Consider the following 23,549-nt stretch of genomic DNA (forward strand, 5'->3'; position numbering starts at 1 on the left):
TGTGTTGCTTGGGTCAATCATCTCATTTTCTTTAATCATTTTTCCTGTAATCTGCTCAACGTCCTTAGTTTCACCTCCACAGAATTAGAATTATCCCCTTCTTGTTATCTACAATGTTTTCCAAAGCATTTGAATTCCTATCTGGATTTAAATTACTGACCCACTCATGTCGTTCGTTCTCTGATTCACTGTATCATCCTATGTTATCTTCAACGGGTTACTTTGTCCCACTCTCTTCTCCCCCACACGTTGTCAATCAGAGGGGGTGTTGTCTCTCCCGTATGACCTCTTCCCTTACACTGTTTCCGCTGCTCCTCTTCCCTAATACTCTAAAACTAAGGCAACATCCACCAGCGACTTCTTGAACGCACCCACGAACCGGTATCATACGCTCTAACGTAATCACAACAACACACGTTCCTCAAATTCCATTTCATTATCACATTCCAACAAGTTATGATTACTTTTTTCAACGTATATGACGTCTATATTCACTAGAATGATACCTCTAGGCCACATGACCCCATCCTGTAATGTCTTCGTTAATCAAAGGCTATCAAGACCTATTCTAACCAACTACATGAAAAACTATAACATCGGTGTATTTACCCTTCTCCTGAGGTATAGCGACATAAACATTTTCAAAACCTCGTTATTACCAAAGGCCTGACTGCCTCACCGTCAACCATACTCGGAGAAGAGGTTCTCCATCCTTTCCCAACAATTAATTCAAACTCCTTAAGCTGCTTTCTGATTGTGGCAACCCACAGCAACCACACACATCACACATCACTGGGAGAGTACAACACCAACATACCTGAACTGTTCTTGTCATCCGGGTTCCTGATGATGCATTATATTCTACTTGCTTTCCGATTAACATTCTTGTATCTTATCACTCTTGTGTTCACGCTCCAACCTGCAAAAAAAAAAAAAAAATAAAATGGTTCATATGAATACGATTAACTACCTAACATACATGGGCACAGCTTCTCTCTCTCTCTCTCTCTCTCTCTCTCTCTCTCTATATATATATATATATATATATATATATATATATATATATATATATATATATATATATATATATATAGTTAAAATTACCACAATTCGTCTCAGATGCGTTCTGTCTTTTTCTGTGCAAACAAGTAACAAAATCTCTATTAGGCCAAGAACAAAACGAGCGAAGAAATCTCCGGTAGAAGTCTTAAGCATTCACTTCATCCTCACAGAAGACACCAGGAAATCTAGTTACTACCACAGAGAAGAACACAAAACTTATGCATTACTGTCGCTTTGAACCTTGACGAGATATATACAGAGTAAGACTGACTGACAGACGACCATATTAGGCACACAATCTTCTTACAAACTCCCTCGCTTTCCTGTACGAGAATCTAGTCTTCTACTGACATTTTCAGAACATTACTCTTCATATACCTCACTTTAACAACATTAGTAACTTCGTAATCTTTACTGATCCGCGCTTTGCTATTGCTTGAATAATGTCTGTTTATAGCACACAGTAAAGACAGTGATCTGAACATTATTCTGATTTTGGCGGCCATTTACATCCTACATCGTATATTCCCAGATAGAGGAATAGTGAGGAAATCTGTACTTTGCCTCCGTAATCAATATTTGAATGGCGGTGGCGCCTGAAATGTTCTTTTCTAATTTCATGTTTCATTATCGCGTACTTTCCATGCTTTGAATGTCCTGTTTCCCTGTGCGTTGCTTCATTTTCCGTTGCCAAACTCCACGATCGATGGCGTCATCAGCCTAATGCACTGTGTTCACTTCTTGCAAAGTTTAACAGGAAACACGTCTTCCGCAGCTTCTCTCCCGGGGTTAGTATCCATCTTGCCACCGTGGCAGAGCTCTGGAGGAGACGCGTGGCTGGATGAAGGACGTGTGGAATTCTCCTAAAAGTGACATATTTATGAGAGGTTAAATTGTGAGGGATTCCGATGATGATGACGAGAGTCGAGACGGTGTTTCACTGTTGGTGATCACTGCAAAGACCACAAATACGGGCTACAAACGATGGTAACATCAGTGATGAAGATAAATGTATACATCACACAGCCGATGTGGATGGGTGACAGACACATCTGAAGGAAAAGCTTTATATTCACGGCACCATACTTGCCAGACAGTTACTAATATGTTGAATCTTGGGCAGCGTACAAGTGTCACGAAATGTAGAGATATGTATTAAAGTGATCCTCAGATCCTCTCTCAACCACACTCTTTTCACCACCACACATCTCTCATACCCTATTATTACTTACTCGATCAAACCACCTCACACCACATATTGTCCTCAAACATCTCATTTCCCGCACATCCACCATACTCCGCACAACTCTATCTATAGCCGATGCGTCGCAACCATATATCATTGTTGGAACCACTATTCCTTCAAATATACCCATTTTTGCTTTCCAAGATAACGTTCTTGACTTCCACACATTCTTCAACGCTCCCAGAACTTTCGCCCCCTCCCCAACCCTATGATACTCTTCCGCTTCCATGGTTCCATCCGCTGCCAAATCCACTTCCAGATATCTAAAACACTTCACTTCCTCAAGCTTTTCTCCATTCAAACTTACCTTCCAGTTCACTTGATCCTCAACCCTACTGTACCTAATAACCTTGCTCTTATTTACATCTACTCTCAGCTTTCTCCTTTCACACACTTTACCAAATTCAGTCACCAGCTTCTGCAGTTTCTCACCCGAATCAGCCGAAAGCGCTGTATCATCAGAGAACAACAACTTTTTCCTTGCGCTACCTCGCACACATGAGGGGGGAGGGGGTTTTTATTTCATGTGTGGCGGGGTGGCGATGGGAATGAATAAAGGCAGACAGTGTGAATTGTGTGCATGGGTATATATGTATGTGTCTGTGTGTGTATATATATGTGTACACTGAGATGTATAGGCATGTATATTTGCGTGTGTGAACGTGTATGTATATACATGTGTATGGGGGTGGGTTGGGCCATTTCTTTCGTCTGTTTCCTTGCGCTACCTCGCAAACGCGGAAGACAGCGACAAAGCAAAATAATAATAAAAATAATATATATATATATATATATATATATATATATATATATATATATATATATATATATATATATATATATATATATATATCCCTGAGGTAGGGGAGAAGAATTCTATCTGCGTATTCCCTGCGTGTAGTAATTCAATTTCTAAAAGAGAAAACGGAAGAGGGAGTCACGCAGAGAGTGCTCATCCTCCTCGAAGGCTCAGGTTGGGGTGTCTAAATGTGTGTGGATGTAACCAAGATGAGAAAAAAGGAGAGATGAGAAGTATGTTTGAGGAAAGGAACCTGGATGTTTTGGCTCTGAGTGAAACGAAGCTCAAGGGTAAAGGGGAAGAGTGGTTTGGGAATGTCTTGGTAGTAAAGTCAGGGGTTAGTGAGAGGACAAGAGCAAGGGAAGGAGTAGCACTACTCTTGAAACAGGAGTTGTGGGAGTATGTGATAAAGTGTAAGAAAGTAAACTCTAGATTGATATGGGTAAAACTTATTGGTGCATATGCACCTGGGCATGAGAAGAAAGATTATGAGAGGCAAGTGTTTTGGGATCAGCTGAGTGAGTGTGTTAGTAGTTTTGATGCACGAGACCGGGTTGTAGTGATGGGTGATTTGTATGCAAAGGTGAGTAATGAGGCAGTTGAGGTATTAATTGGTGTACGTGGGGTGTTCAGTGTTGTAAATGGATATGGTGAAGAGCTTGTCGATTTATGTGATGAAAAAGGATTGGTGATCGGGAATACCTGGTTTAAAAAGAGAGATATACATAAGTATACGTATGTAAGTAGGAGAGATGGCCAGAGAGCGTTATTGGATTACGTGTTAATTGATAGGCGCGCGAAGGAGAGACTTTTGGATGTTAATGTGCTGAGAGGTGCAACTGGAGGGATGTCTGATCATTATCTTGTGGAGGCGAAGGTGAAGATTTGTAGAGGTTTTAAGAAAAGAAGAGAGAATGTTGGGGTGAAGAGAGTGGTGAGAGTAAGTGAGGATGGGAAGGAGACTTGTGTAAGGAAGTACCAGGAGAGAATGAGTGCAGAATGGAAAAAGGTGAGAACAATGGAGGTAAGGGGAGTGGGGGAGGAATGGGATGTATTTAGGGAAGCAGTGATGGCTTCCGCAAAAGATGCTTGTGGCATGAGAAGCGTGGGAGGTGGGTTGATTAGAAAGGGTAGTGAGTGGTGGGATGAAGAAGTAAGATTGTTAGTGAAAGAGAAGAGAGAGGCATTTGCATGATTTTTGCAGGGTAATAATGCAAATTAGTGGGAGATGTATAAAAGAAAGAGGCAGGAGGTCAAGAGAAAGGTGCAAGAGGTGAAAAAGAGGGCAAATGAGAGTTGGGGTGAGTGAGTATCATTAAATTTTAGGGAGAATAAAAAGATGTTTTGGAATGAGGTAAATAAAGTGCGTAAGACAAGGGAACTTCAGTGAAGGGGGCTAATGGGGAGGTGATAACAAGTAGCAGTGGTGATGCGAGGAGATGCAGTGAGTATTTTGAAGGTTTGTTGAATGTGTTTGATGATAGAGTGGCAGATATAGGGTGTTTTGGTCGAGGTGGTGTGCAAAGTGAGAGGGTTAGGGAGAATGATTTGGTAAACAGAGAAGAGGTAGTAAAAGCTTTGCGGAAGCTGAAAGCCGGCAGGGCAGCGAGATTGGATGGTATATATATATATATATATATATATATATATATATATATATATATATATATATATATATATATATATATATATATCCCTGAGGTAGGGGAGAAGGATTCTATCTGAGTATTCCCTGCGTGTCGTAATTCAATTTCTAAAAGAGAAAACAGAAGAGGGAGTCACGCAGAGAGTGCTCATCCTCCTCGAAGGCTCAGACTTAGGTGTCTAAATGTGTGTGGATGTAACCAACACGAGAAAAAAGGAGAGATAGGTAGTATGTTTGAGGAAACGAACCTGGATCTTTTGGCTTTGAGTGAAACGAAGCTCAAGGGTAAAGGGGAAGAGCGGTTTGGGAATGGTGAGAAGAAACCACTATTGAGCCAAGTAATGAATGGCGTGAATTTAAAAACTTTCACTTCAAGAGAAGAAGATTATCGATAAAAATTTCCAACGTATACATAACAAGCAAATTAGGAAGAGTTCGGAAGCACTTCACGAGCAAAATCAAGATGGAACATGTAAACTACAATGAAATGCTGAGTGAAGTGGAAACATATAGTCTAGAAGGAAGAAAAAAGTAAATGATAAGCTACGTATGGTAAAGAACTGAAGGATGTGTATAAAGGAAAATGTGTTGAACCCGAAAGCCTCTCAACAAGGAAGATACAGAGTAATCCGATCTTCCATAATACCATGGAACATACCCAAACATTCCAGACACACGGAACTAAGAACCAAACCAGGAAGCTGGAACGAATATTCAGATACATTGATGGAACGGCTACAGAAATATCTAAAAGAAGACATGGCAAGTGGGTGAAATCAGTCCCGGATGAAACCAGGGCAAAGGGATTACATTATGCAGGTGGCAACGGGGAGGAACGGTCTAATTTATCAAATAAGACGTTCAATGACCAGCACGCGCCAGCCCCGCTATCCTGGCAAAAACCTCGTCGAAGGCACTGGTATGAAGGTCTCTCTCTCTCTCTCTCTCTCTCTCTCTCTCTCTCTCTCTCTCTCTCTCTCTCTCTCTCTCTCTCCATACATTCGGTGCTGTCTCGTAGCTTCCGTCATATCCTGTAAACATCTCGGAGGAGCAGTTTATGTAAATTTTGAAAGCTGATTCAGTGTGAGCAATATTCTAAATACTAACTCCACAACGTTCTTCATTTATCCATCGCATAATGACAGAAGAGTAAATGTCATGCAAACTGCCTGGTAGTAGGTAAGTTTTCCCGGGGACTAGCTAAACATTTCGGGCCGGCAATTTCTCATTCTCAAGACTGAGCCTCGTCCCAGTAGGTACATTTATCTTGACGACCCAACAAACAAGACAGAGCCGTGTCTCACCACTGAATACTGACGAGAGAGAGGAGGAGGTAGATGTTGAGCCAGACGGGACATCACTGATGGTCTTCTTGTGTATATAAGGATGCTGCTGCTGCTGCTGCTGCTGCTGTGTGTGTGTGTGTGTGTATGTGTGTGTGTGTGTGTGTGTGTGTGTGTTTGTGTGTGTGTGTGTGTGTGTGTGTGTGTGTGTGTGTGTGTGTGTGTGTGTGTGTGTGTGCTTCTGTGTGCGAGCGCGCGCGTTACCATGCTTATTAGAGTAACTGTGTATGTGTTTGCAGTTATGCAGATGTATTTTCCTGTATGTGCTCAAACATTTTCAATTACATATTTCTGCATCAAGAGTTGGGAGGAGGGGTGGGGTCTATGTAGACTACTGTGTTTTCAGGACTACATTCAAAAGGATTAAAACTCATTAATCTATGTTCCATCATTTGTCCTCGTTTATTTGCATTAATTCGTAGTCCTTTATATGTCACCCACCTTTCATGACCTGGCATCATCAGCAAACATATGCATGTGAAATTCCACCTCGACTGGCAGAACCTTTGCCAAGATCAGAAAGAGTAGTGGTCCTAGCACTAAGTCCTGAGGGGCTATTTTTTATCATCATCCAGTTGGAGGATGGCTCCAATATATCTTTGGTGGTGACAGTTCCAGTGCGGTGTTACTCCTCCCAACGGAAACCTTTTCGTCTTTTCATTCTTTCTCTCTGTACATAACCTGGTACACACCTCGCTCCGCGTTCGCTGGAAACTTCACCAACTCCAGCAACACTGCTTTACCCAGGAACTGGAAATCAGCTTTCAAATTTGTCGCCCTGAAGTAGGTGCTACTGGTTTCTTAATTTTCTTTGTCGTTTTAACGTATACTTGATCGTCGTCTTCTCTTTAAGTTTCCCATTTTTCTCTGTATAATCCATCTCAATCACTGAGTGATCACTATTTCAAAGTGAAGGCCCATAGGCAGAGCTTTCACTTCAAAGCTACTGTTGCCTTGAGGCTGATAATTACAGAAACCTGGACTTCCAGGTATTCTCATCATCATGCAGATCTAAGGTGTACCACACTATTACCTATGATATGATACAGCGCACAAATAAAATTTTGCCACCACTCAGCAGTTATATTGACTTTGTCTTAGACCATCCTGATCATGACTTCAGTAATTCTATTCTCTAAATGTTTTCTAATTCATCTAATCTTTATAGACTGTATCTTGGCACTCTTACAAGGCATATACATTTTCTTTCATCAACCACTTCATTTTTCACTAGATTGTACGAAGTGAATGACTCATTCTTCTTCGATATTCTCCTTCACCAATAGGATAAGACCTTCCCGTCCCCTGGTCTTACCACTCTTTACGTGCCATTTTGTATATCTCAGAGAGTCACGAGTGATCTGGAACCCTTCTGGGCTACACTCACACCTAAAACTACTCGTATGAAGTGTGCCTTTCTTGAAGGCAAGGTACCTGGATACATCGATGTGTTTTAGCTGTCACCTTAGATTCCACTACCATTGGAAGAAACTCTTCCTACTGTCTCTAGTATTTCCTTGAAATCTGTACATTTTCCTCAGATTTATTTCAATTCGTTTGTTATATATATATATATATATATATATATATATATATATATATATATATATATATATATATATATATATATATATATATATATATGGCAAAGCAGCAGGTTTGGATGGTATTGCAGTGGAATTTATTAAAAAAGGGGGTGACTGCATTGTTGACTGATTGGTAAGGTTATTTAATGTATGTATGACTCATGGTGAGGTGCCTGGGGATTGACGGAATGCGTGCATAGTGCCATTGTACAAAGGCAAAGGGGATAAGAGTGAGTGCTCAAATTACAGAGGTATAAGTTTGTTGAGTATTCCTGGTAAATTATATGGGAGGGTATTGATTGAGAGGGTGAAGGCATGTACAGAGCATCAGATTGGGGAAGAGCAGTGTGGTTTCAGAAGTGGTAGAGGATGTGTGGATCAGGTGTTTGCTTTGAAGAATGTATGTGAGAAATACTTAGAAAAACAAATGGATTTGTATGTAGCATTTATGGATCTGGAGAAGGCATATGATAGAGTTGATAGAGATGCTCTGTGAAGGTATTAAAAATATATGGTGTGGGAGGCAAGTTGTTAGAAGCAGTGAAAAGTTTGTATCGAGGATGTAAGGCATGTGTACGTGTAGGAAGAGAGGAAAGTGATTGGTTCTCAGTGAATGTAGGTTTGCGGTAGGGGTGTGTGATGTCTCCATGGTTGTTTAATTTGTTTATGGATGGGGTTGTTAGGGAGGTGAATGCAAGAGTCCTGGAAAGAGGGGCAAGTATGAAGTCTGTTGTGGATGAGAGAGCTTGGGAAGTGAGTCAGTTGTTGTTCGCTGATGATACAGCGCTGGTGGCTGATGTGGGAAACTGCAGAAGCTGGTGACTGAGTTTGGTAAAGTGTGTGAAAGAAGAAAGTTAAGAGTAAATGTGAATAAGAGCAAGGTTATTAGGTACAGTAGGGTTGAGGGTTAAGTCAATTTGGAGGTAAGTTTGAATGGAGAAAAACTGGAGGAAGTAAAGTGTTTTAGATATCTGGGAGTGGACCTGGCAGCGGATGGAACCATGGAAGCGGAAGTGAATCATAGGGTGGGGGAGGGGGCGAAAATCCTGGGAGCCTTGAAGAATGTGTGGAAGTCGAGAACATTATCTCGAAAAGCAAAAATGGGTATGTTTGAAGGAATAGTGGTTCCAACAATGTTGTATGGTTGCGAGGCGTGGGCTATGGATAGAGTTGTGCGCAGGAGGATGGATGTGCTGGAAATGAGATGTTTGAGGACAATGTGTGGTGTGAGGTGGTTTGATCGAGTAAGTAATGTAAGGGTAAGAGAGATGTGTGGAAATAAAAAGAGCGTGGTTGAGAGAGCAGAAGAGGGTGTTTTGAAATGGTTTAGTCACATGGAGAGAATGAGTGAGGAAAGATTGACCAAGAGGATATATGCGTCGGAGGTGGAGGGAACGAGGAGAAGTGGGAGACCAAACTGGAGGTGGAAAGATGGAGTGAAAAAGATTTTGTGCGATCGGGGCCTGAACATGCAGGAGGGTGAAAGGAGGGCAAGGAATAGAGTGAATTGGATCGATGTGGTATACCGGGGTCGACGTGCTGTCAGTGGATTGAATCAGGGCATGTGAAGCGTCTGGGGTAAACCATTGAAAGTTGTGTGGGGCCTGGATGTGGAAAGGGAGCTGTGGTTTCGGGCATTATTGCGTGGCAGCTGAGACTGAGTGTGAACGAATGGGGCCTTTGTTGTCTTTTCCTAGTGCTACTTCGCACACATGAGGGGGGAGGGGGAAGGTATTCCAGGTGTGGCGAGGTGGCGATGGGAGTGAATGGGGGCAGACAGTGTGAATTGTGTGCATGGGTATATATGTATGTGTCTGTGTATGTATACATATGTGTACATTGAGATGTATAGGTATGTATATTTGCGTGTGTGGACGTGTGTGTGTGTACATTGTGTATGGGGGTGGGTTGGGCCATTTCTTTCGTCTGTTTCCTTGCGCTACCTCGCAAACGCGGGAGACAGCGACAAAGCAAAATAAAAATAAAAATAATATATATATATATATATATATATATATATATATATATATATATATATATATATATATATATATATATATATATATATATTGAATTTTAAGGAGAATAAAAATATCTTGGAAGGAGGTAAATAATGTCCTTATGACAAGAGAACAAATGGGAACATCGGTGAAGGGGCAAATGGGGACGTAATAACACGTAGTGATGAAGTGAGAAGGAGATGGAGTGAGTATTTTGGAGGTATGTTGAATGTGTTTGATGATAAAGTGGCAGATATAGGGTGTTTTGGTCGGGGTGGCGTGCGAAGTGAGAGGGTCAGGGAGAATGATTTTGTAAACAGAGAAGAGGTAGTAAAAGCTTTGCGGAAGATAAAAGCCGGCAAGGCGGCGGGTTTGAATGGTATTGCAGCGAAATTTATTAAAAAAAAAAGGGGGGGGGGTGACTACATACTTACCCCTAACTCCAAAACTCTTGCATTTACCCCCTAACCATCCCTTCCATAAACAAATTTAACAACCATGGAAATATCACGCACCCCTGCCGCAAACCGACATTCACTGGGAACCAATCACTTTCCTCTTTCCCTATTCGTACACATGCGGAATGGATGCATAGTGCCATTGTACAAAGGCAAAGAGGATAAAGGTGAGTTTTCAAATTACAGAGGCATAAGTTTGTTGAGTATTCCTGGGAAATTATATGGGAAGGTATCGACTGAGAGGGTAAAGGCATGTGGAGAGCATTAGATTGGGGAAGAACAGTGTCGTTTCAGAAGTGGTAAAGGATGTATGGATCAGGTGTTTGCTTTGAGGAATGTACGTAAGAAATACTTAGAAAAACAGATGGATCTGTATGTCGCATTTATGGATCTGGAGAAGGCATATGATAGGGTTGAAAGAGATGCTTTGTCGAAGGTATTAAGAATATATGATGTGGGAGGTAAACTACTAGAAGCAGTAAAAAGTTTTTACAAAGGATGTAAGGCATGTGTACGAGTAGGAAGAGGGAGTGATTGGTTTTCAGTGAATCTCAGTTTGCGGCAGGGGTGTGTGATGTCTCCATGGTTGTCTAATTTGTTTATGGATGGGGTGGTTAGGGAGGTAAATGCAAGAGTTTTGGAGAGAGGGGCAAGTATGCAGTCTGTTGTGGATGAGAGGGCTTGGGAAGTGAGTATGTTGTTGTTCGCTGATGATACAGCACTGGTGGTTGATTCGGGTGAGAAACTGCTGAGGTTGGTGACTGAGTCTCGTAAAGTATCTAAAAGAAGAAAGTTGAGAGTAAATGTGAATAAGAGCAAGGTTTCTATTTTCAGCAGGGCCGAGGGACAAGTTAATTGGGAGGTAAGTTTGAATGGAGAAAAACTTGAAGAAGTGAAGTGTTTTAGATATTTGGGTGTGGACTTAGCAGCGGATGGAACCATGGAATGGGAAGTTTCTTGGGGTGGGGGAGGGGGCGAAGGTTCTGGGAACGTTGAGGAATGTGTGGAAGGCGAGAACATTATCTCGGAGAGCGAATATGGGTAAGTTTGAAGGAAAAGTGGTTCCAACAATATTATATGGTTGTGAGGCATGGGCTATGGATAGGGTTGTGCGGAGGAGGGTGGATGTCTTGGAAATGAAATGTTTAAGGACAACATGTGGTATGAGGTGGTTTGAACGAGTAGGTAATGAAAGGGTATGAGGGATGTGTGGTAATAAAATGAGTGTGGTTGAGAGAGCAGAAGAGGGTGTGTTGAAATGGTTTGGACACATGGAGAGAATGAGTGAGGAAAGATTGACAAAGAGAACATATGTGTCAGAGTTGGAGGGAACAAGGAGAAGCAGGAGACCAAATTGTAGATGGAAGGATTGAGTGAAAAAGATCTTGAGCGATCGGGGCTTGAAAGTAAAGGAGGGTGAAAAGGGTGCAAGGGATAGAGTGAATTGGAACGATATGGTATATGGGGTGGACGTGCTTTCAATGGATTGAACCAGGTTATGTGAAGCGTCCGGGGTGAACCATGGAAAGGTCTGTGGGGCTTGGATGTGGATAGGGAGCTGTGGTGTCAGTGCATTACACATGACAGCTAGAGACTGAGTGTGAACGAATGTGGCCTTTTTTTGTCTTTTCCTGGCGCTGCCTCCCTGGAGGGGGAGAGGGTGGGGGATGCTATTTCACGTACTTTATGTGTGGCGGGGTGGCGGCAGTAATGGATGAAGGGAGCAAGTATGAATACGTACATGTGTATATATGAATATGCCTGTGTATGTATATGTATGTATACGTTGAAATGTATATGCATGTATATGTGCGTGTATGGGCGTTTATGTACATGTATGTGTATGTGGGTGGTTGACCCATTCCTCGTCTGTTTCCTTGCGCTACCTCGCTGACGCGGGAAACAGCGATTAAGTATAATAAACAGATATGGCCCATCCACTCATATGCACATATACATATATATATATATATATATATATATATATATATATATATATATATATATATATATATATATATATATACATATATATATCTTTTTCTTTTCTTTCATACTATTCGCCGTTTCCCGCGTTAGCAAGGTAGCGTTAAGAACAGAGGACTGGGCCTCTGAGGGAATATCCTCACCTGGCCTCGTTCTCTGTTCCTTCTTTTGGAAAATCAAAAAAAAATGAGAGGGGAGGATTTCCAGCCCCCCGCTCCCTCCCCTTTTAGTCGCCTTCTACGACACGCAGGGAATACGTGGGAAGTATTCTTTCTCCCCTATCCCCAGGGACAACATATATATATATATATATATATATATATATATATATATATATATATATATATATATATATATATATATATATATATATATATACGCCCACACATGCACATATACATAAATATACATATCAACATATACAAATACTTACATATACATACACATACAGAGACATATACATATATACACATGTACATATTCATACTTGCTTGCCTTCAACTATTCCTGACGCCACCCCGCCTCACACGAAACAGCATCGCCACCCCCTGCATCAGCAAGGTTGCGCCAGGAAACAGACGAAAAAATGCCACATCCGTTCACACTCATTCATTACCTGTCATGTGCAACGCACCGAAACCACAGCTCCCTATCCACATCCGGGCCCTACAGAGCTTTCCATAGTCAACACAGACGTTCCACATGCCCTGGTTCAGTCCACGGACGGCGCGTTGACCCCAGTATATCAAACCATTCCAGTTCACTCTTTTTCTATGCGTCTTTCATCCTCCTGTATGTTCAGGCATCGATCGCTCAATTTTTTTTCACTCCATCCTTCCACCTCAAATCTGGTTTCCCGGTTCTCCTTGTTCCCGCCACTTCTGACACATATATCCTCATTCTCTCCATATATCCAAATAATTTCAACACACCCTCTTCTGCTCTCTCAACCACAATATCTTTATGACCATGCATCTCTCTTATCGTTTCATTACTTGATCAAACCACCTCACACCACATATTGTCCTCAAACATTTCGTTTCCAACACATACACCTTCCTCCGTACAACCCTGTCTATAGCCCACGCCTCGGAACCACATAACATTGTTGGAACCACTATTCCTTCAAACATACCCATTTTTGCTCTCCGAGATAACGTCATCACCTTCCACACATTCTTCATCGCCCCAAGAACCTTCGCCCCCTCCCCCAACCCAAGATCCACTTCAGCTTCCATGGTTCCATCCGCTGCTAAGTCCACTCCCAGGTATCTAAAACACTTCACTTTCTCCAATTTTTCTCCATTCAGACTTACATCCTAACGAACTTGTCCTTCAACGATACTGAGCCTAATAACCTTGCTGTTATTCACATTTACTCTCAACTTTCTCCTTTTACTTACCCTTCTACACTCAGTCACTAAATTCTGCATTTTCTCACTCTTAGGAAAGCTAATGATATCACAGTTGAAGAGTAGATACATCTCATATATACGTATTTCTTAACAGGACAGACTATATTAACAAACTCAACACCATTTTGACTAACAGCACTAACTTTCGCCCCATCACTTGTGACCCAGCCAGAGTTCTTGATAGAGGGATTATTAAGCTCGTAGTCACTGCTACATCACTCCCCACTAGTCACCAGACACTACTGGTTTATCCATAAAGATAATGTCATAACCTACAAACATACTTACCCACTCCCTCTTATCATCTCCTAAGTAAAAGTTCCTTTATATAGTGTCAAACACATCACCAACATAGTGACCCCACACATTACAGCGAAGTTCTCGCTCCGTTCCACTGATAAATTCCTACAACTTCGTAATCAGCTTTGTAGAATTACACTTCAAACAGTCCTACAGAATTTCTTCAACCACCACACCCGACCAACTCTTGCGGATACATCGTAACACTTCAAGCCTGTACTTCAAGCCTGTACCACAGAGAACCCATTTTGTGGCCTCGACAGACAGCTGGTCCACTAAGATGAAGGAGTGTCTGTAGGGTTTCATCCCTTAAGTTGGTCTTTTGCCGATTCAAACAAGCGCAATCTAAAAGATTCAGTCTTACTGCATCAGAGCTTTCAGTTCAGTACCTATTTTCGTTATGTCGATTATATATTTTTTTCTGGAAGTTATTGATCGAAGATTACCGAAAACAACTCAAGGAAAGCATGGAAGAATCATCAGTACTTAAGTTCACATGATAAGGTATGTAGGAATAACACGAGCCCCGTTCATAGATGATGATATCAAAGCTCACAATTGCGAATGTATATAAGAAGTATGGACCGCAAGCCCACCCACATGGGAAGATGTCTAGATATGTGAACACCAAATGTCTGCTACATAAGTACAAACTTATCATCATGGAGTCTAACTGAACAAAACCTACAGAAACTGATTTCATCTTGGGAACCAACCCCATCATGAAATTCAGAAACCAAAATAAGTCACACTAAATAATGAATTCTCAGCTTCTTTATGTGAAAATTGGCGAAAATTCCTCGAAAATAATCTTTCTCACACACACACACACATACCTATAGGAATCAAATGACACCAGCATACAAGGTAGAGACCAGATAGTCCTGGAGGAAATAATTAGAAAAAAAATCCATATGTTAAAACGCACAAGACTAGAAATCGAGTCATTTTAAGAACTTAAACGTGAGCAGCCTAAACATGATACATGGCATAGTTCAGAGGAGTGACCCACTGCAGCATGCTAAGTCTCATGCCCCGCTGAGGTTAACGTCAGAATACTAAAAAATTACGTAGGTATTAACCAGCACAACCTTCAACCAACGCCTTCCATCACATCCTCAACAAGGATCAAGAAACGAACATGAGAGAATGTCACAACGTCTCACCATTCAGACATCGCATCAACAACATCAAAACACTGAAATACAGCAAAGACCACACTCGACGACATGTGACAGAAGCACCTACGTACATACACGAAACCAAACCTGTCATCAACAACGCAACTCCAGGCCAAGCCAAAACACAAATGACTTTCTCTTCCACTATCGCAAAGAGCATAGTTAGGACCCAGTGGTCTGTTGCTGTTTGAATTCAGTTGTATTCTGAGATAAAAGGTATAATCCACAAGAACCAAAGTTGTCTTGGTAAACCACTGATGGTGATACTGAGTCATCGATAAGGTTTCCTCGCACTGTTTTGGATGCGGTCACATGACACACAAATGGGGTCTTTGGCGAAGACTATGTTGGCGACAGTGTGTGACCCACCGGTGATCTGAGTAGTTTGTGCGTCTCCACTGATGATGTGAGCAATGTGTGATTCACTGGTTGAGTTTTGAGCTCTATGTTGGAAAACGGAAAAGGTTACGATGCACTAGATACGGATCACCAATATCGCTGTGAGCGCTGTGTTAGCCCTTGCATCAGTTTATACGTCACAGGTAATGATACAAGAACCCTGATCTTATGTTCGTCCTGGCACGATCTGTGGGAATCATTCATGGCGTTGAAGCACTAAGCCACTGGTTATTCTGAGCACAATGTGGGCCATCGGTATCTTCTGAGCAGAGCAAGAGTCACTCAGGTTTGCTCAGCATAGTTCGGGTCACAGGTGGGTTTCGAGTACTGTATGAGCAACTGATCCATCTGGAGCATTTTTTTCAGACAGAGTACAACATCAGTGACTTGGTAACAAGGAATAAAGATAGATTTTATGATAGCCCTTATTTATCTGTTGATGGCTTTGTAGCTACTATGTGAAGGACTACTGGGGCAGTCGGCATTTTGTAATCCATTTATGTTTATGAATATTGCAGGGCCAATGAGAGTGTTGAAAATGTTGTGTTTCATATGTGGTATTGTAAACACGACGTAAGTCATTAACAATATTACGAACATTAATACATCTGTATGACTGTTGCCAGTCTCGTAAGAATGGACGGGGATAAGACAAGCGTTGTAGAGAGCAATGTGTTTGTCGCTTACGGTTCATTTGTATTCTAAGTGATCCACTGACGGCGTTTGAAACACTAGAACACTGTAAGTGTTGTGAGATTTGTATAATCAAAGGATGGTGTTGAGGGAAATGTGTGAGGCACTATTAGCTTTGTAAACATTTCATGACCCACTGATGGTGCTCAGCGTACTGCGTGAACCATCTGTTGTGGCGGTTCATGTACTGGGAACCACCCGAGGTGCTATGAGAAGCGGATGAACCACAGGTGTACGACCGCCATCAACTTCTGGTGAGTTTAGGAACACCAGGAGAGCTGCTGCCACTATACCAGTGGCATCGGTGATGTTGGGAGTGCCATACAAGACAATGCTGGTCATCATTTTCTTCCCTTTAAAGTTGGACTGACGAAGTGAACAGGGTATAGAATTACCGTGGCTTCATTCGGGAAGCAGAGGCCTGTTTTCTTGGTCAAGTCAATGGTGACTTAATATTCCACATATTAGAAAATTGTATCTCATTAGATTTTCTTCTACTCATTACCCCTAGAGAGAGGTTGTGGTGCCACTAAACAATCAGAGCGATCTAAATCAACGCAAGAGATCTTGAGCAATATACGTATTTCACTTTTGATCAGTTAACTGAAAAATACAGTGAGTAGAATCATCAACTGCATATTGTTCACAGTTGCTGGCAATAGTTTTTGACTGTATCATTTGCAACCTTCATTAGTTTGGTGGTCTTTAGATATAACCATCTGCTCGACTGTCCTGGAATTCTATTCCACTTCGATTAACCATACGACCAAGTTGTCTTTCATGTTGACATATGCATCCAACATCAGTCCAGATTCCTGAGAACCTGCTATCAGTCCTCATGGTTGAAGCAAAGTAAGTCGAAGGTCCCCCCCTTCACAAAAACAATCTGAAATCGCTAAGTGTTAAGAAAAAGAATTGCACTAGAGACGATATTGTAATGCTAATCTTCAGCGATGAAGGTAATTCCCCTAAAAGTGGTACATTTGGAAATACTACATCACTAACTGCACACTGCACACAATGACTGGCAATACCTTTTTAACTCCATCATTTGCAACCTTTCCCAATCCATTTAAAAGTTCTTGTGTCTGGCCGAGGAACGTGTCCTACAGAACACCTACAGTAGACACCTACCTCTGTCATAGTCTCTGGACAACATTATCGCCTCAGCTGTCTTAATATTGCTCTCTGGCACCTTAATCATTCTGAGAGGCGCGCGCCGCTGGCTATTCTCTTTGAAAGCCATCCTGACAGCTTAATATCTCTTTTGTAACATCATCTTTTAAAGCACTGGATTATTTGTAGGGGTTGATGTCATACTTTTTTTCTAGGGAAACATTTGCATCTGGTCCATCGACAATTCAGATATATCAACAGGATACCGAGGAAGATGGGCCGAAAATGGATGTATGTATTAACCTGAAAGATAATTTGAGACTAAAGTGTAAGTAATTCAGAATACTCGATACCTTAAGCAATTATTCCCACTGATAACACCAACACCAAGTTTCTTAGCTACAGTGTGCATCCCCCTTAAACCGTCGAGACAAGGGCAAATGTGCATTCAGCGAGGGAATGGTCACATGACCAACTTGAGCACCAGAAAGTGTTCAAGTTTTCTGAATAGTGGTTATCACTTGACGTTGACGGTCTTAATAATCCCTGTCAGCTGATAGCTCTACAACCCAAATAACCATATAACCCAGGGCCATTATACCAACATTCGTGTCTTAATTAATCTTGTTATAAAATACTGTCTGCAGTCATCTTCGTTGACTCTCTGCAAAATTCACATCTGAACAGCATTTCACCTCACAACAAGATTGACTCCAACGGACATTTGTGGCTTCATTCGGGAAGGGAGGGTTGTTTTGTTGGTCAAGTAAGAGGTGACATGATGTTCGTCAAACCAGAAAACTGCATCCCATACTCTGTTTTTTATTTTTGTTATGTAAGAGAGAGGTCGTGGAGCCACAAAGCATCAGATCTAATAAAATTTGAGCTACAGTCCTTAATGAATATACATATGTTTACTTTGAACAGTTAAATGAAAACTAGAGGGAGTCTGAAAATATCACCGAATGAATGTTGTTTGCAATGATTGGCAATAGCTTTTGACTGTGATGCAATCCTGACAGATTCATTTGTGTTTAGAGTGATATTTGCTCGACTTTTCTGACTAAACTGTTTTTTAGATCAACAAATGCGTCTTGTTTCAGCTCAGATTCTTTAGGACCCCACGCCTAAAGCTGGACGATCGAAGCAATGGAAATCGAAGGCTGTCCTTTACCAAAACCAATAGAAAATCGTTGGACATTCCTAAGTTCTCGAGGACAACGTTGTAATGCTGATCTTTAGCGATCAAGGTGGCTTTCACCTAAATAGTTTGCTGCACTTTGGAAGAAGATATCAATAACTACACGTCTCCCACAGTGATTGCAACAGAGTCAACACCTCGCCCACGTTGACTGGGTAATAGATTTTGACTCCGTCATTTATAGCCCTTGGGTCTTAACGAGGAAGCTATCACATAATATCCTTATAGTTTACATGAAAAGGAAGATCTGTGACAGAATCTTTTGACAACTTTAACGCTTCTGCTGATAACGTATGGCAAGGCTGCTTCTGGCACTGGATCATTGTAAGTACTGCGGAGTCTCATAAGAATGCCACCTTGACCACTCACAACCTCGTTAGCAACACCGTACGTCCGCAGCGTCGTCTTTCCAAGACTGGTGTCAAGGAAAGAGACCAGGAAACAAATAACAGTGGTGAACTATGGTGACTGTTGCATACATCTCCTCACGGTGAAGTGAACTGAAGGTTCTGCAAATGACATCTGTATCGCCCAGCGTCCCCTTCAGTCGTTGGCCTCACTGGTAATGCACCATAAATTGTCTAGTAAGATCTCTGAACGACTTAAAATGTTTCTTTGAGTAGGATGTCTAAACACTCTTCTCTCTCTCTCTCTCTCTCTCTCTCTCTCTCTCTCTCTCTCTCTCTCTCTCTCTCTCTCTCTCTCTCTCCCCCCGACTAGGTCATAACCAATTGACGTCTTCACTTAGTTCGCTGGTCTAACACATTCCCGAGCATTAACTCCCCTAGTTCCTAATATATGCCCTAAAAAAGAACTTTTTCTTTTCTTTTACCTATAACCAGACACTATAATTTTAATGGCATTTGCTACGACAATCCTTAACCTGACTTCGAGATTAGGATGGATTCATTAATAGTGTGATATCGAGTATCACTTACGACCAGCGACGCAGTAATATCCAACTCTAATCTAACGTTAAACTCTACACTTTCCTGACAGCCAGTTGGAACACACGTCCATCGAACGACCTGACGACGGTCTATATGGAGTTGGCCTCGGGAAAAAATGTGTCATCAAACAGCATCATAACTCCTGCTTGACGACCCTCGAGTGACACGTCTCCTGGACTCACGAGGACAATGTCGTCAGTCATTATGTGGAGGGGACGGAGGAGGAACCAGGAGGGGACGGAGGAGGAACCAGGAGGGGACGGAGGAGGAACCAGGAGGGGATGGAGGAGGAATCAGGAGGGGACGGAGGAGGAACCAGGAGGGGACGGAGGAGGAACCAACCAGGAGGGGACGGAGGAGGAACCAGGAGGGGACGGAGGAGGAACCAGGAGGGGACGGAGGAGGAACCAGGAGGGGACGGAGGAGGAACCAGGAGGGGACGGAGGAACCAACCAGGAGGGGACGGAGGGAGGAACCAGGAGGGGACGGAGGAACCAACCAGGAGGGGACGGAGGGAGGAACCAGGAGGGGACGGAGGAGGAACCAGGAGGGGACGGAGGAGAAACCAGGAGGGGACGGAGGAGAAACCAGGAGGGGACGGAGGAGGAACCAGGAGGGGACGGAGGAGGAACCAGGAGGGGACGGAGGAGCAACCAGGAGGGGACGGAAGAGGAACCAAGAGAGGACGGAGGAGGAACCAGGAGGGGACGGAGGAGGAACCAGGAGGGGACGGAGGAGGAACCAGGAGGGGACGGAGGAGGAACCAGGAGGGGACGGAGGAGCAACCAGGAGGGGACGGAAGAGGAACCAAGAGAGGACGGAGGAGGAACCAGGAGGGGACGGAGGAGGAACCAGGAGGGGACGGAGGAGGAACCAGGAGGGGACGGAGGAGGAACCAGGAGGGGACGGAGGAGGAACCAGGAGGGGACGGAGGAGGAACCAGGAGGGGACGGAGGAGGAACCAGGAGGGGACGGAGGAACCAACCAGGAGGGGACGGAGGGAGGAACCAGGAGGGGACGGAGGAGGAACCAGGAGGGGACGGAGGAGGAACCAGGAGGGGACGGAGGAGGAACCAGGAGGGGACGGAGGAGGAACCAGGAGGGGACGGAGGAACCAACCAGGAGGGGACGGAGGGAGGAACCAGGAGGGGACGGAGGAACCAACCAGGAGGGGACGGAGGGAGGAACCAGGAGGGAAGGGAGGAGGAACCAGGAGGGGACGGAGGAGGAACCAGGAGGGGACGGAGGAGGAACCAGGAGGGGACGGAGGAGGAACCAGGAGGGGACGGAGGAGGAACCAGGAGGGGACGGAGGAGGAACCAGGAGGGGACGGAGGAGAAACCAGGAGGGGACGGAGGAGAAACCAGGAGGGGACGGAGGAGGAACCAGGAGGGGACGGAGGAGGAACCAGGAGGGGACGGAGGAGGAACCAGGAGGGGACGGAGGAGGAACCAGGAGGGGACGGAGGAACCAACCAGGAGGGGACGGAGGGAGGAACCAGGAGGGGACGGAGGAGGAACCAGGAGGGGACGGAGGAGAAACCAGGAGGGGACGGAGGAGAAACCAGGAGGGGACGGAGGAGGAACCAGGAGGGGACGGAGGAGGAACCAGGAGGGGACGGAGGAGGAACCAGGAGGGGACGGAGGAGGAACCAGGAGGGGACGGAGGAGCAACCAGGAGGGGACGGAAGAGGAACCAAGAGAGGACGGAGGAGGAACCAGGAGGGGACGGAGGAGGAACCAGGAGGGGACGGAGGAGGAACCAGGAGGGGACGGAGGAGGAACCAGGAGGGGACGGAGGAGGAACCAGGAGGGGACGGAGGAGGAACCAGGAGGGGACGGAGGATGAAACACGGAAATCGAAAAACGTGGAAAGGTTAGAAATAGAAGGATGAGAAATGAAGTGCTAAGGAATTTATGAAACCGGACATAACATGCTGAAACTGTAATATGAGATCGAAAAACGAGGGCTTGTATGAAAACAGAAAACCAAATACATCAGTTTACCGAGATGAAGAACACTTGTACACGTACAAATAAACATCAACAAAGAAAACAAAATTACAAATACACATATGCAGAAAAAGACATGTGGAGGGCAGGAATCTTTGCGTTGTGGTCTGCGCTGGGAACTGGAGGAGGTCATTCGACCAACACCAAACCCACACGGTAATGTATCATCTGAGATGAATAACTCAGAATACACAACAGAAACACGAACGAAACAAAGTGATAGATATCAATGTCAGGGACCCCAGTGAGACCCCTTCCCTACCACCACCACTACCTCAAATGAAAGTGAACTCACTAGAGTATATCACATACTGAAAAGAAAAAAAATCTTGATTTATTCTGGAGTTCTCTAAACTGATGAAAAATGTCTCGAACTTATTCTGAAATAATGATTCTAAAGTCTGAGTACATTACTGAATATTATGTTCAGCTTTGGATGCCTTGCTTGAGGAATGACATAGACAGAATGGAAAGAGTAGAAAGGCGAGCTACCAAGATGATCCCAGGCCGGGGAAACAAATCCTAGGAGAGCCGACCCAACGCATTAATTCTACTGAGCTTAGAAAAGAGAAGGTTTAAGATGTGATCTAATACAAGTGTTCAAAATCATCAGAAGCATCGATAATCTCGGTCCAACGTGCTACTTAAGGAGAAAGTTGTCTAATTCTACTTGAAGCAATGGATACAAACCCCGTGGGCAACACGCTCACAACGAGTGAGAGGAAGTACTTTTTCCACGGTTGTGTTGACGTTATGAACGATCTCCCAGTGGCAGTACATAGGTTTCAACACAGACTTGATCAATATTTGGTATCATATCCACGACTCACATTATTTGCTCCTCCTGAGCTATGCGATACATTTACAGGTTCTTCCGCTCTGAAACATCTGTATGTCTTTCTGCTCACACCACATAAGTTTCTGTTCTCCTCCACTATCAGTTCTATTGATGTGCATAATGATAACTTTACGTAGCGATTCATGATGGCCGACATATCATTTGTCTAGTCCTAGTTTGCTCGAATATCATGACTTGTATGTGTGTTTGTAACTTTGCTTGCATATGTGTGTGTGTGTGTGTGTGTGTGTGTGTGTGTAGTGGTGATGAGGATCCCACTTAACCTCACTTGCTCCCTGATCTTTCCTGCCTCTTTCCCTTGCCTTCATCTTTGGAAGTGACTACAAGCTGCCCTGTTCTCCTACCTTCCTCGTTGCCTACCCGCGCCACCTGCTGATCTGTCCTGCCATGTTCCTCCACCACCTTCCTACTTGCTCCTCCGTGTGAAGTACTAGTGTTCTTGTGATTCATATTAACCCACGAACGCCGACAACAATTTTCGTACCAAGTGGCACGAACATGAAGCAGGAATTTCCGGGCTTTTTATTTTGTCACACATATTTGCACATACATAATTCCTGACTATAAACAGTGATAAGCGTCATTGGTAAATTGCCCAAAGAGCCTAACCCCTCACGAACGGATTTATACATTATAATCAAGGATGAACCATTTTCATATATGTTACGTTCGTGCACATGTTCGTACACAGCCTCTGAATCTATTTCCATTTCATAATGACAAATCGAAAAATTACCACCTCACGTATGCGTCTAAACTGAGCAAAAATTGCAAGTCACCTGTCGTTCTAGGAATCAAACTGCATTACTTAACTCATGTCGAGACTGAAGTCTATTCTATCATGTTTCTCGCCACTCCATTATCGTGTCTTAATCATCCAGAATCCCTAGTCTGTCTTCCCCTGACTGGTCTTTATTTCCTACTTTCGTGTCATCAGCAAATCTGGGGAGCCTTGTGTGAGTTGTGTCTCCAGATAATGGATAGTAAAGGTCCTGTGGGAACCAACTTGTTAAAGTTAAGCGAATCAAACGTCTCGGCGTTTATCACCATACACACTCTCCTGTCTGTAAGACTTCACTATTCCGGGACCGATTCGAATTTCTGTGCCGTGGGCTTTCACACAGCAGTCTTGTGCAAGACACTTTGGCAATAAGCTTTCTGAAAGTCTATGATTATCATAAAAGCGGGCATTTCAGAACAACAGTGATGATTAGATGGTTTAAATGTGATATTTCTAAACCCACGCTGATGATGGATTACCAATTCATCTCTTGAATTACCTTTATCAACTTTATTGT

At 43.3% G+C, this 23,549-nt stretch overlaps 1 long non-coding RNA gene across 1 annotated transcript in view; it reads right to left on the reverse strand.

Annotated features, from left to right (window-relative positions):
* The window catches only part of LOC139755948 (uncharacterized), a 414,911-nt gene that overhangs the window by 108,042 nt on the left and 283,320 nt on the right, over positions 1-23,549 (reverse strand). The window contains exon 2 of the long non-coding RNA XR_011714223.1: positions 818-919. This is a non-coding gene — a long non-coding RNA (uncharacterized lncRNA). The remainder of the gene's footprint in view (positions 1-817; positions 920-23,549) is intronic.

This window comes from Panulirus ornatus, chromosome 20, assembly GCF_036320965.1.
Source record: "Panulirus ornatus isolate Po-2019 chromosome 20, ASM3632096v1, whole genome shotgun sequence".
Lineage (NCBI taxonomy): Eukaryota > Metazoa > Arthropoda > Malacostraca > Decapoda > Palinuridae > Panulirus > Panulirus ornatus.